Source organism: Pinus tabuliformis, chromosome 9 (genome assembly GCF_031772625.1).
Source record: "Pinus tabuliformis cultivar Carrire ecotype Pingquan chromosome 9, CPIR1, whole genome shotgun sequence".
NCBI lineage: Eukaryota > Viridiplantae > Streptophyta > Pinopsida > Pinales > Pinaceae > Pinus > Pinus tabuliformis.
Window position 1 is genome coordinate 1957342992 of NC_142307.1, and position 14108 is coordinate 1957357099.

A 14108-nucleotide genomic window follows, 5' to 3' on the forward strand; every position below is an offset into this window, starting at 1 on the left:
CTTCACAGCAGTTCAACATCATCCAGCTCCTGGCTGATCAGTTGCAAGAGCAACAACATCAGCAACCTGAGTTCTTGGTTGAGCAAATTGCAATATAGAAGTAGCAGCAGAATGAGCTTTGGGCAAAGATGATTTAGGACATGATGTCCATGTTCCAACAAATGATGGCATCGATTCATGACAACAACAGGGGCAACAACCACAAAACCTGCTCTTTGCCATCCCCATTGATATGAGAAGAATTTCTTCCTATTGCAAGTAGGAGTACTTAGGGTTGCTGCTATGGTTGGCTGCATGGGAGGGATAAGATTGAGTGTTCATCTAGAGCAAATTTGGTGCCTTTCTCCCCAATTGGACGGTGGACCTCTGTCAAGTCAAATGAGTGCCTACCTAAGGCATTCCCTAAAGGAAAGCCTTTTGGTTTCTCAAGTGACTGCCTACTGCCAAGAGAGATCAAGAAGTGATGTTAGAAGGGGGCTCTCCTTTCTTTCTCACTGAAAGAAGAAAAACCAGATGATGGCTCCCCTCTCCTCTCTTTCCCATTCATTCACTGGTGGATTTGGTCGCTTCAATGGCTGCGAAGTGCGATACTAGGTCCTCAAATGAATCTGACATTGTCCAACTTCTGGCCAAACAACTCTAGGAGCAACAGTCTCAGCAAATGGAGAAATTTATTGATCAATTTTAATGCTGCGAAAAATTTCATTCTAGGATGATGCAAGACACGCTGTCAATGTTCCAGCATTTGATGGTATAGACTCAACAACCTCCTCCACAACCTGTGCATTTTAGCAATTCCCAATATTCACCCTCCTTTCATGTTGGACACAGATATCTTTGACCTCCACTTTCATTGATTTTCCAGTGGAGATAAGCTTGACAAATGGATTTGAAATGGATAAGCTTAATGACATTGACCAACATAACTAGCTCTTAGAAGATCATGGTGGTGGAAATACATGTTACCCACCCAAGTGGATAACCCTTAGGAGAAAGTTTTCTCCTATTTGTTCAGCTTGCCAATGAGCAGCCCTATGATGATCCACAGATAGCTAGCCTCAAAGGCTTTCCATCCATGCTCTTGTCAGTGTTCTATTTCATCTAGGTTGCTCATGACATGAAGGTGAGTCATCTATTATAAGGTACATTAACCATTTTTGTAATCAAGTGCTTTCATTTAATGTTTAAGGGCATTCTAGTATGGATCACAGGTTGAATTGGATGATAGACCACTTTTGGTTGTATTCTTGTTCCCATGCTTCACCTTGGTGGTTATCCCTTGCCCCTAGTCTAGTGTGACCTTCCTTGAGGCCTTTCTTTCCACTGTCTAGGAGGGGCACAAATAAGATGCATCTATTGATGTTGCATGTCCATGGAAATCCATTTTTGACACTTTCTATTGCTCCCTTATATTGGAAACACTGAGAGGGGGGTGAATCAATATTTCTTAGCAATTAGTAACTTATTAATCCTTTCAGAGCATTAATTAATTTTCAGCAGTATTTCAGAAACATAAAAAGCTAAGTTGCATTGAAACAAATATGGGAACGGATATGGATACGGGGTTTGAAACAGATATGACAAATTTTCAAAAAATCTGGATACGATATGACAAGGAAATGACACACACACACACCTATGATAAAATAAAAATTTCATATTATCATTGATCTTTTAGTCTTTAGAATCTAGATTCTATATTTAAAAATACATAATCATCATCATGAGTTCAACATAAACAAATCATCATCATCAATTGAGTATAAACATTGTCATCGTCATTGTTGTCAGACAGATTGTCTAGGCAGCACGACAACGCTCAGACTGGGCGCTGTCACCCTGATCCCCGGTCTCCTGTTTAAGCCGTCTCCCTAGGCTAAGGGGGGTAGACCCTATGGGATAAAGGAAGACCAACTAGGAATCAACTGGGTTGGGAGACACAGAGAAGCAAACACGCATTGGAGATTTTAATGATGGATAACTTGATGAATTTAAATGACTAAATCAAATTGATAGATTAAACGCCAATGAAAACAAGACACGACCACAAGACAAAACCAATTATAGACTAGTTCCTTCGATATCTGAATTGACCATCAATTAAACAAGTTATCCAAAATGGTTTTCACTATGTCACAAAAAGCGACAATTATAAATAATCCACTAAAACGGCCAACACTGTCACATGCAAAAGATTCCAGAGTTAAAACGATTATCGTTAATGACCAAGATCTAGAATTAATCAATCCTTTCCAAGAGCCAATATGATTTATTGCGCTAGAATATATGAGAGTTCAACATCAGAGATACCAAGGAATTTAAAATTAATCAACGGGTCAAAAATCGAAATTTTAATGGGCCATAGGCCACATTAAAACTTTTTAACGTTTAAGCGAAAAACCCCTTAATTTAAATCTTTAATCAAAAAATTTAAAATTTTTAGAATTTGTAGAATTTTTTAAAGATTTTTAAATGTTTTTGGACTTTGAAATTATATATTTTATAGATTTAAAATTTTTTGATGTTTAAGATTAATTTTTTTATTTTTTATTACTAGAAATCTAGTTTTTAGATTTTTTATTAAATGACATAAGCTAATGAAATAAAAGTCAAAGAAATCAAATTTGTTTATTTTTTTATAATTTTTTTTAATGTTTAAAAATAAAAACTAAAAACCCTTTTATGATTTTTGATTTATTTTAAAATCAAAATCAAAACAAATCTAAACTTAAAAAAAATACAGAGCAAAGAACTAAAACCTAAGTTAAAAAATCTAATGAATCTAGAATGCTAATCCTAACTCTTAACTAAAATACAAATAAAAGAATTAACCTAGCCTCAATGAAACGAGACCCTTCATATTACAAAAATAAAAATAAACTAAAAAAGGAAATTGCGGCTAACGAAATGTATATAACAAAATCAAATGCGTAAAGGAAATCTAACCCTCACACATTAAAACCAGCAGATATAAATTGAAATGTGCCTTTTTTTTATTGCGCCCTGCAGGTTTGAGACGGCGGAGAGGTCGGCGGTGCTACAAAAGATTGCTTTGCAGGTATGGAAGGGAGGAGTTGACAGCAACAATAAAGAGCAGTGAGTGAGATGACAACGAGAGGGATGAGCTGGACGGAGGCAACGATGATGGCGAAGCACGCAACGGATTGAGTGAGAAAGGGAATAGCTGTGATGTTGCAGTTTTCATTTTATTTTTATGTCTTTTGCAGGCTAGTCGTGGAGTGATTGCGTGAGGAATAGAGAGGAATGGGTGTGGTTGAGAGGGTTTTTTCGTTGTTGTAAAAAACGTTTTATAGGCAGAGGCATGGGGGAGAGTTTGATGAATAAGGAGAAGGGATCCGAGGGAAATGAGGGTAGGTAGCATGCAGGTGAGGGAAGGCTACGATGAAAGCCGCAGAGGGAGGAGCTGCCACGATGGGGAATGAATCAATGTTCTGGCAGCGAGGGGTAGGTGTTGCGGCTAGGTGAAAGGCTGTGTATAGAGCAGAATGCAGGTGGATTTGCGTGGATTTGAATGGCCAGCGCTGCAGCTTGAAGGACGCAAATCTGGAGGTTTGGACAGTGCACACCCTGAAAAAATTTCTAATTTTCCCGCGAAAATGAAACCCCAGCAGACAAATGGCTTGGAAACCTCGATTTTCTTCAGAAAACTTGAAATTTTTTTAAATCCTTCCGCTCTTGATGAAAACCCTTAAAATATTCCAGATTATATTTATGCTTGAAATTTAGCAGCAAAACCCTCAAATACTTCTGAATAAAATTTATATGTTCTGCCTCAGAAACCCATGTAAGATCGCCTCTAGATAGACAAAAGTCTAAAACCTTGGACTGCAAAAATGATACTCCTGCAAGAAAATTTGGGTCTGAGATAAATACCCCTACAAGAGCTGATTTCTGAGGAAGATCTTACCTCCAGGGCCTAGATCTGGCTTCAAACAAAATTTTTTCCTCAGATCCGCAACCTGCAATGACAAAAAAAACACCCAGAAACAAAATATGCAAAAAAAATAAAAACAAAACTAAAAACCCTAAAACCAGCTAAATAATTACAATATTCACAGTTTAAAGGCTCTAAATATCCAGATTTTGTTAGTATACCACAAAAATATTTTCAGAATTTTAAATTTTACATGAGATGCTTTAGAAAACCCTTCATGCATTCACAAGAAAAATTCAAATGATAAGCCTGGGATCAAAACTGGCTGGGCTCTTTGGAAAATGCTTTCTCGGGAGTTGTCTGGTTGTGCCAAGAACTTTCCCAAATGCCCATTGATTTTCGAAATCTAGATTTTCCTGCATAGCTTACTTCAACCATTAATGAAGGAGAAAACGATACTAAAATGCAAATGTAATGGAGATACCTGCCATCATATTCATAAATTTAACTACCATTCAAACCCTAGCGACTAAACAAGATATCTGTGTTTAAAATCACTCTTCATAAAGCTATCATCAATGGCTGAAATTAAAATCATGCACATAAATAAAACATCTTAAAACATTTCCAGAAGAGTAACACCAGCAAGATTTCAACCCCAAAGTCTTTCTTTATTGCACATGAAAAATGACTACAAGAGAGCTTTCTTTAGCACACGACTCTAAGATTGAATGATCTTAAATGACCCCTGACACCCTATTTAAAGGAAAACTTTCCAACGGCTAGGTCGAGTGATCTATGTCAAAGTGATCTCGACTGTCGATGAGGATCAAAATCTCTGTTAATCTCATCCGTCAAAATTTTAAGTGCATTTAATATATTTATTATTAAAAATTAAAATTTTGCATTTATTTCCTCAAAACTTTGACTTATTATTATTTTATTTTATTTTTTTAATATTTTTATTTATTTTTCATTTTATTTTTTATTTTTTAATTTTTTTTTAAATTTAATTAATTAATTAATTATTATTATTTTAATTGGACCCTCGAACTTAGCCTTTGGCAAAAAACACCTAGGACCTATGAGGGGATAAAACATTTTCTAACCCTCAAGACACTTTACATCCTGATTTTTACACTTACATCTCAAGGGGGAAAACCCATTTAACAAAGACCCTCATAGACTACCCAGTTCTGCGACACAAATATAATCTAGCAGATCAAGTAATTTGTAATAACCTAACCGAATAGTTAGAATTATTTCCAAATTAATTTTACACAAGAACACTAGGATTCCCCTAAGATTCTAATGACAAAATCCATTCCGGCTTTAGGGTTAAGCTGAAGGAAAACTCTGCCAACCATGGGTTGGTGAGACAAAAAAACTTTCCAGAACGTAGTTCATCACTAGAAAATTTGGTCTACCTAGGAAAATACATACATGACACAGATCTGCTAAGATTATTTACAAATTTACACATGCAGACTGGGTTTACAACATAACATGATCGGGCTGATGATGACAGTTGAATGGCACGGACATATCGATCAAGCGCTATCCCTTTTGCGAAAGGGGGGTGTACTGCTATGGGTAGTTGACACGTAGTGGTCAACATTTGGCTCTACTTGGGGACACGTTGCTGCAATGTAGGAATGTGAGAATTTAGAATATGCATCCAGGCAACACACAACATAACATAAATAGCGTCCATCCAAAAATCATCATTAAGCACATGAAAGATATAAGCTCTTCATTTATTAACTATCTAGTAACATGAAAAGTAAATCTAATCCTAAAATAGAAATGAAGATGCTGAAAAAACAAGGAGTAGGGTTAGAAATACAGAGGATGCCCCATGGCATTAGATGTGTTCAATATATTGTATACTGAGCATTTGCCTGCTTTCAGGCAAATCTGTCGGATGCTTCTCGGATGTGCCATGTCCAATTCTCCATACGGTAGGACTTTTTCCTATCCGAAAATCACGCTGCTCGCGGCCGTCTGATGCATCAAATCGCCTTCTTGTTCTCTTTCTCTTGCACCTTTTCTTCGTGGTAGGCTGTATCACTGATGACGTGGAAAATTCTGCTTCAAAACTTTCATATGAAGTATGTAAGATATGCATGACATGTCTTTCTCATTGTGCATCTGATTATTAGTTTCCCTTTTATCCAAGTCACCTTCAATTAGCCACTTTTCAATGGAACAAACGACCTCATAATAAGATGGAGCTTGCTGCAGCAGATAAGGAGGCTTCTGATCTATTGACGTTCCCTGGTTTCTTTCATCCTCTGACCGCCGTTGAAATTTCTGAACCTATATTGTAATGGCATCCATCTGACTAGAGTGTTCAACCTTCATAGCACTGATTTCCCTGGCATGGTCTTCTTCCATGGTCAATAACTTATTCTGAAGACATATCTGATTAGCTTCCATGTCTTTTAATACTTTGTCGTCCTTTGCCTTCACGGTCATCAAGCAATGTTGTATAGAGTTTATCTCTTTCTTATGATTTGCTTGCAGGGTAGCCAACTGGTTGTTATAATTGAATCTCATGATGGTCATTTCATCATTCATAGTTGACAACTTGTTCTGAATAGCACTTATTTCTTCCTGAAACCTTGCTTCCATGGCAGTCACTTGATTTGAATGATTGAGTTCCATGATCATCATATTTTCCTCTAAGCCTGATAACTTGCTTTGCATAAAATTAATTTCCCTGTCATGATTAGCTTTCATGGTCTCAATTTCCTTAGCATGCTGACTTTTCATGTTAGTTACGTGATCAGAGTGTTTAAGTTTCATGATTTCCATCTCCTTATCACGTTTTTCCAGGTGGGTGCATAAAGTTTTCATATCATTGGCATAATCAGTTACAAATTTTTCTTGATTGATCTCCATATTTTTTACCAGCCGCATTAGTTCTTCTATAACTTGCTTCTAATTTTCCCTTTTATTGTTGACATTGATTTTACAATTTGTCCCTACTTTTCCACTATCATGGATTTGATCTGCAATGGTACAGGTGGATGGCACATTCTGATATGAAGAATTGTCTTGAAATCTTTCATCGACAGTTGGACCCTTCATAAGATTACTTTCATTCTGTTGCACAATTTTAGGGGCATAAGGTGAGCTATCTTGATAACCATATCTATCTCTAAAAGCATTGATAATGTCTTGTAAAGAAGTGAAAGAGTCTTCAGGACAATTATTAAACCAATTCAAAGCATCACCCTCTAAAGAAAGGACAAATAGACGCATTTTGACACCTTCTTGATCATACTGAGGAGATCTACAATATATGAACGTTATACGATAAAACTGAATCACCACTCGAGAACAAAGGTAATTTAGAAATGGCCACTTCCGGAATATCATGGAGAAAATCAGTAAAATGACATGGGCTAAACGAATAATCCATGATGAATAATGAGGGACCAAATGGATGATAGAAAGAGATCTCTGCTCAAGAAAATCAAGAGATGAAAGCAGTGGAGTCGCCACTTGAACATGAATCTAACTCCATGATCCAAAAAGGAACAAGCAGATTTGAGGGAGGCTTCTTGTCTGGGAAAAATAAATGAGAAGAAATGGAGTCGCCACCCAAAAAAGAAACGAACTGAAGAATAGGTGCTGAAGGTACAATGATATGACGAAAGATAAGGCGATGAAAAGATCAAATGACGCCAAAGAATGTTGGCCATTTGACAAGCTAATGAATGGTGGAAAAGATGAGATGATGCCAAGAAATGTTGGCTTTGCCGGCTCAAATGAGAGATGAGAAAGATGAAAGATGAATGATGAATGAACCAAGGACAGAAAAAACTCTATCCTCGACAATGGCGCCAAAAAATGTTGTCGCATAGATTGTCTAGGCAGCGTGACAACACTCAAACCGGGGACTGTCACCTTGATCCCCGATGTCTCCGTTTAAGCCGTCTCCTTAGGCTAAGGGGGGTAGACCCTATGGGATAAAGGAAGACCAACTGGGAATCAACTGGGTTGGGAGACACAGAGAAGCAAACAAGCACCTGGAGATTTTAATGATGGATAACTTGATGAATTTAAATGATTAAATCAAATTGATAGATTAAACGCCAATGAAAACAAGACACGACCACAAGATAAAACCAATTATAGACCAGTGCCTTCGATATCTGAATTGACCATCAATTAAACAAGTTATCCAAAACGATTTTCAATATGTGACAAAAAGCGACAATTATAAATAATCCTCTAAAACGCCCAACACTGTCACATGCAAAAGATTCCAGATTTAAAACGATTATCGTTAATGACCAAGATCTAGAATTAATCAATCCTTTCCAAGAGCCAATATGATTTATTGCGCTAGAATATATGAGAGTTCAACATCAGAGATACCAAGGAATTTAAAATTAATCAACGGGTCAAAAATAGAAATTTTAATGGGCCATAGGCCACATTAAAATTTTTTAACGTTTAAGCGAAAAATCCCCTTAATTTAAATCTTTAATCACAAAATTTAAAATTTTTAGAATTTGCAGAATTTTTTAAAGATTTTTAAATGTTTTTGGACTTTGAAATTTTATATTTTTTAGATTTAAATTTTTTTAATGTTTTTTATTTTTATTTTTTTATTTTTTTATTTTTATTTTTATTTTTTATTATTAGAAATCTAGTTTTTAGAATTTTTATTAAATGACATAAGCTAATGAAATGAAAGTCAAAGAAATCAATTTTTTATTTATTTATTTATAATTTTTTTTAATGTTTAAAAATAAAAACTAAAAACCCTTTTATGATTTTTGATTTATTTTATAAATCAAAATCAAAACAAATCTAAACTTAAAAAAAAAATACAAAGCAAAGAACTAAAACCTAAGTTAAAAAATCTAATGAATCTAGAATGCTAATCCTAACTCTTAACTAAAATACAAATAAAAGAATTAACCTAGCCTCAATAGAAACGAGACCCTTCATATTACAAAAATAAAAATAAACTAAAAAAGGAAATTGCGGCTAATGAAATGTATATAACAAAATCGAATGCGTAAAGGAAATCTAACCCTCACACATTAAAACCAGAAGATACAAATCGAAATGTACTTTTTTTTAATTGTGTCCTGCAGGTTTGAGATGGCGGAGAGGTTGACAGTGCTACAGAAGATTGCTTTGCAGGTATGGAAGGGAGGAGCCGATAGCAGCAATAAAGAGCAGTGAGTGAGATGACATCGAGAGGAGGGATGCGCTGGACGGAGGTAGCGATGATGGCTAAGCGCGCAACGGATTGAGTGAGAAAGGGAATAGCTGTGATGTTGTAATTTTGATTTTATTTTTATGTCTTTTGCAGGTTGGTCGTTGAGTTACTGCGCGAGGAATAGAGAGGAATGGACATGGTTGAGAGGGTTTTTTTTGTAAAAAACGTTTTATAGGCAGAGGTGTGGAGGAGAGTTTGATGAATAAGGAGCAGGGATCCGAGGGAAATGAGGGTAGGCAACACGCAGGTGAGGGAAGGCTACGATGAAAGCCGCAGAGGGAGGAGCTGCCACGATGGGGAATGAATCAACGTTCTGGCAGCGAGGGGTAGGCGTTGCGGCTAGGTGAAAGGCTGCGTATAGAACAGAACGCAGGCGGATTTGCGTGGATTTGAATGGCCAGCGTTGCAGCTTGAAGGACGCAGATCTAGAGGCGTGGACAATGCACAACCTGAAAAAATTTCGAAATTTTCCTGCGAAAATGAAACCCCAGCAAACAAATGGCTTGGAAACCTCGATTTTCTCCAAAAAAATTGAAAAAATTTTAAATTCTTCTGCTCCTGATGAAAATCCTTAAAATATTCCAGATTATATTTATGCTTGAAATTTAGTAGTAAAACCCTCAAAGACTTCTGAATAAAATTTATATGTTCTGCCTCAGAAACCCATGTAAGATCGCCTCCAGATAGACAAAAATCTAAAACCTTGGACTGCAGAAATGATACTCCTTCAAGAAAATTTGGGTCTGGGATAAATACCCCTACAAGAGCTGATTTCTGAGGCCAAATCTTACTCTCCAGGGCCTAGATCTGGCTTCAAACAAAATTTTCTCCTCAGATCTGCAACCTGTAATGACAAAAACAAACACCCAAAAACAAAATATGCAAAAAAAATAAAACCAAAACTAAAAACCCTAAAACCAGCTAAATAATTACAATATTCACAGTTTAAAAGGCTCTAAATAGCCAGATTTGTTAGTATGCCACAAAAATATTTTCAGAATTTTAAATTTAACATGAGATGCTTCAGAAAACCCTTCATGCATTCACAAGAAAAATTCAAATGATAAATCCGGGATCAAAACTGGCTGGGCTCTTTAGAAAATGCTTTCTCGGGAGTTGGCTGGTTCAGCTGAGAACTTCCCCAAACGCCCGTTGATCTTCGAAATCTAGATTTTCCTGCACAACTTACTTCAACCATTAATGAAGACGGAGAAAACGATACTAAAATCCAAATGTAATGGAGATACCTGCCATCATATTTAGAAATTTAACTACCATTCAAACCCTAGCGACTAAACAAGATACCTGTGTTTAAAATCACTCTTCATAAAGCTATCATCAATGGCTGAAATTAAAATCATGCACAAAAATAAAACATCTTACAACATTTCTAGAAGAGTAACACTAGCAAGATTTCAACCCCAAAGTCTTTCTTTATTGCACATGAAAAATGACTACAAGAGAGCTTCCTTTAGCGCACGACTCTAAGATCGAATGATCTCAAATGACCCCTGACACCCTATTTAAAGGAAAACTTTCCAACGGCTAGTTCGAGTGATCCATGTCAAAGTGATCTCGATCGTCGATGAGGATCAAAATCTCTTTTAATCTCATTCGTCGAAATTTTAAATGCATTTTAATATATTAAAAATTAAAATTTTGCATTTATTTCCTCAAAACTTTGACTTATAATTATTTTATTATTTTATTTTTTATTTTTTAATTTTATTTATTTATTATTATTTTAATTAGACCCTCGAACTTAACCTTTGGAAAAAAACACCTAGGACCTATGAGGGGATAAAACATTTTCTAACCCTCAAGACACTTTACATCATGATTTTTACACTTACATCTCAAGGGGGAAAACCCATTTAACAAAGACCCTCATAGACTACCTAGTTCTACGACACAAATAGAATCTAGCAGATCAAGCAATTTGTAATAACTTAACCGAATAGTTAGAATTATTTCCAAATTACTCTTACATAAGGACACTAGGATTCCCCTAAGATTCTAATGACAAAATCCATTCCGGCTTTGGGGTTAGGCTGAAGGAAAACTCTGCCGACCATGGGTCGGTGAGACAAAAAACCTTCTGGAACGTAGATCATCACTAGAAAATTAGGTTTACCTAGGCAAATACATACATGACATAGATCTGCTATGATTATTTACAAATTTACACATGCAGACTAGGTTTACAACATAACATGATCGGGCTGATGATGACAGTCGAATGGCACGGACATATCGATCAAGCGCTCTCCCTTTTGCGAAAAAGGGGGTGTACTGCTATGGGTAGTTGACACGTGGTCAACAGTCATCATCAATGATTATTATAATATTCAAGTTGGCACCTTTGATTAAAATGTCAATACCCACTCACAGTTTCAAGGAATATGAGAATGTTTTCAGAGTCACATCATACTTCATGAAATTATATATTTTTCTAATGAATTTGACAACACTAACGCAAAGGCAACATAGGGAATTTGACTTTGTAAATAGTATGTTGCACAATATCTGGGTCTAGACTCTAAAGGAGTCATTGTTGAAATTTGGTACCGGAGGACAGGTGGTTCCCTAAGGCTTTGATCTTTGGCCTAGGGAAAAGTGTCCAAAAGAATTTAATTTTTCTCCTAAAGTAACTTTATAATTTTTTATAAAGTTAAATCTAATTTGAAAGTGACTTTAAGTGATAAAGTTACTAAGTCTAATTTTAAAGTGACTTTTATAAAGTCAATGAAAAATTAGAAAGGAAAAGTGACTTTGGAAATAAATGACTAAGTGGGTCTTTATTAAAGTGGAGTGAATTAAAAAAATAGAAAGTGAGATTTAAATGTGCATTTAATCTCAGCCATTGATCTAAATCTATTTCAGCCATTGGATTTAGGGATCACCCAAAAGTCATTTAGGGTTGGGTTAAGGGAGGAAAAGGAGGAAAAAGATCATTCATTTTCTTTCATGAGTAGATTGAGAGAGAGAGAGCAAGAGAGCAAGGGAGATTTCTGGACAAGGAGGAGAAGGAGGCAGCAGCTTGGCACACATACCAAGGCAGCATTTAAGCAAATCCTTACAGCTGAATGTGCAAGCAGTAAAAGGCAGATTTTTCTTGAGCAAACAGCAAAAGGCAGATTTGTTTTTGCACAGAAATCGAGGCAGCTGATTTTCTGCACAAAATCGAGGTCCGTACAGCCTGTCCGTACAGTCCGCACAGCCGTCCGTACAGCCGTCCGCACCATCCGTACAGCCGTCCGTACCGTCCGTACAGTGGCCGTACAGCATTGTGTTGCTGTTTGGAAATTTCTGGTGGGCTGTGAGGCTCAGAAATCGAGATAAGTTGTAAATTTGTTTGCTGATTTTTGCTGAAAATTTCTCACTGTAAAAAGGCATTTCCAGAAATAAAGAAGAGCTCTCAAACTGGTTTTCCCCAAGAGTTGTAGGGGGTTTTTCCAGGGTCAAGTTGACCAAAAATCACTGAGTTTAAATGTGTTTTAATGGCTGTTTTTAATTGCTGATTTTTATTTCTGCAATTTCCAGCATTCTGAAAAAATTTCCAGAATTTGTGTTTTCAGCAATATTTATTTTTTTCAGTCTGTTAAATGTATGGTTATGGGAATGGGCATTTAACTACATGGGAGAAATAAGGTGAAACTGAAAACTCGGGTGGGAAACAGAATTTTTACATGGTATCAGAGCTTGAGTGCTGAAGGGCAGTTTGGGACAGCAAAAGGAAAAAAATACAGCTGCTGATTTTTTCACTCAGAAAATTCCAGCAAGCTGATTTTTCATAAACAACAATTTTATCTTTACCACAACAGTGCTATTTTTCAGTTTTAGGACAGCAAGATGTCATTGGGATTGAGGGTGGAGGATAGGTTGGATGGGCATACAAATTACAGCGTTTGGAAGGAGAGAATGCAGAGTATCTTTGAGGAGGCAGAAGTCTGGGATATCATGGTGCATACAGCACAGCACCCTGTTGTTGTGCCTACTGATGCTACTCAGTCGACAACTTATAATAGAAAGAACAATAAGGGTAAGAGGCTGATTCTAGACGGAATCAAAGACCATTGCATTCCTCATGTGAGAGGAAAGAGCAATGCCCATGAGATGTGGACAACATTGTCCAATCTCTACCAGAGTACCAATGAGAACCGGAAGATGGTCCTGAAGGAGAAGCTGAAGAACATTAAGATGGGGAATGATAGTGCAGCTGGATATCTCACAAAGATTACCAATGTGAGAGATGAGTTGGCAGCGATTGGAGAGGCCATTCCATCCACTGAGTTGGTGCGTATTGCAGTGAATGGCCTCCCCCGTTCATGGTTGAACTTTGCTGATGGGGTTTGTGCACGTGAGACCCTTCCCACGTGGGAGAGGTTTTGGGATGATTGTATTCAGACAGAGATCAGGAAAGGACAGCTTGGGGCAGCCAAGCCAGTTGAGCAGGATGAGGACGTAGCACTGGTGGCAGGAGGCAAGAAAGGCAAAGGGAAGAAGCAGGCTTCCACAAGCGGTGGTGGAGGCAAAGGCAAAGGTAAAGGTAAACAGGGTAACTCACAGAAGGACTATTCCAAAGTGAAGTGTTGGAATTGTCAGAAGATGGGACACTATGCAGTTGTGTGTCCGGAGAAGAAGAAGAAGAAGGGGAAGAACCAGGATGTGGCAGCTTCAGCTGAGATTGAGGACTTTGCAGGTCGTTTTGACCGGGAGTTTGCGTTCATTACATGTGAGTCCTCTAGTGCAGGATCACCTGCCACACAGGTTCAGAGGGAGCATGCTTTTCCCTCGATTAGCGGAGCATCTACAGGTATCTGGTATGTGGACAGTGGGGCTTCACGTCACATGACAGGAGTCCGGGAGTACTTCTCAGAGCTTTCAGAGAGTGGCACTGATATTGAGGTAGTACTCGGTGATGACAGAGTTGTTAGAGCAGTCGGGGTGGGTACACTGACATTTCAG

General features: G+C 37.2%; 1 protein-coding gene across 3 annotated transcripts in view; it reads left to right on the forward strand.

Annotated features, from left to right (window-relative positions):
• Positions 1-14108, forward strand: part of LOC149156822 (protein SIEL-like) — a 281782-nt gene that overhangs the window by 133611 nt on the left and 134063 nt on the right. The window lies entirely within an intron of this gene.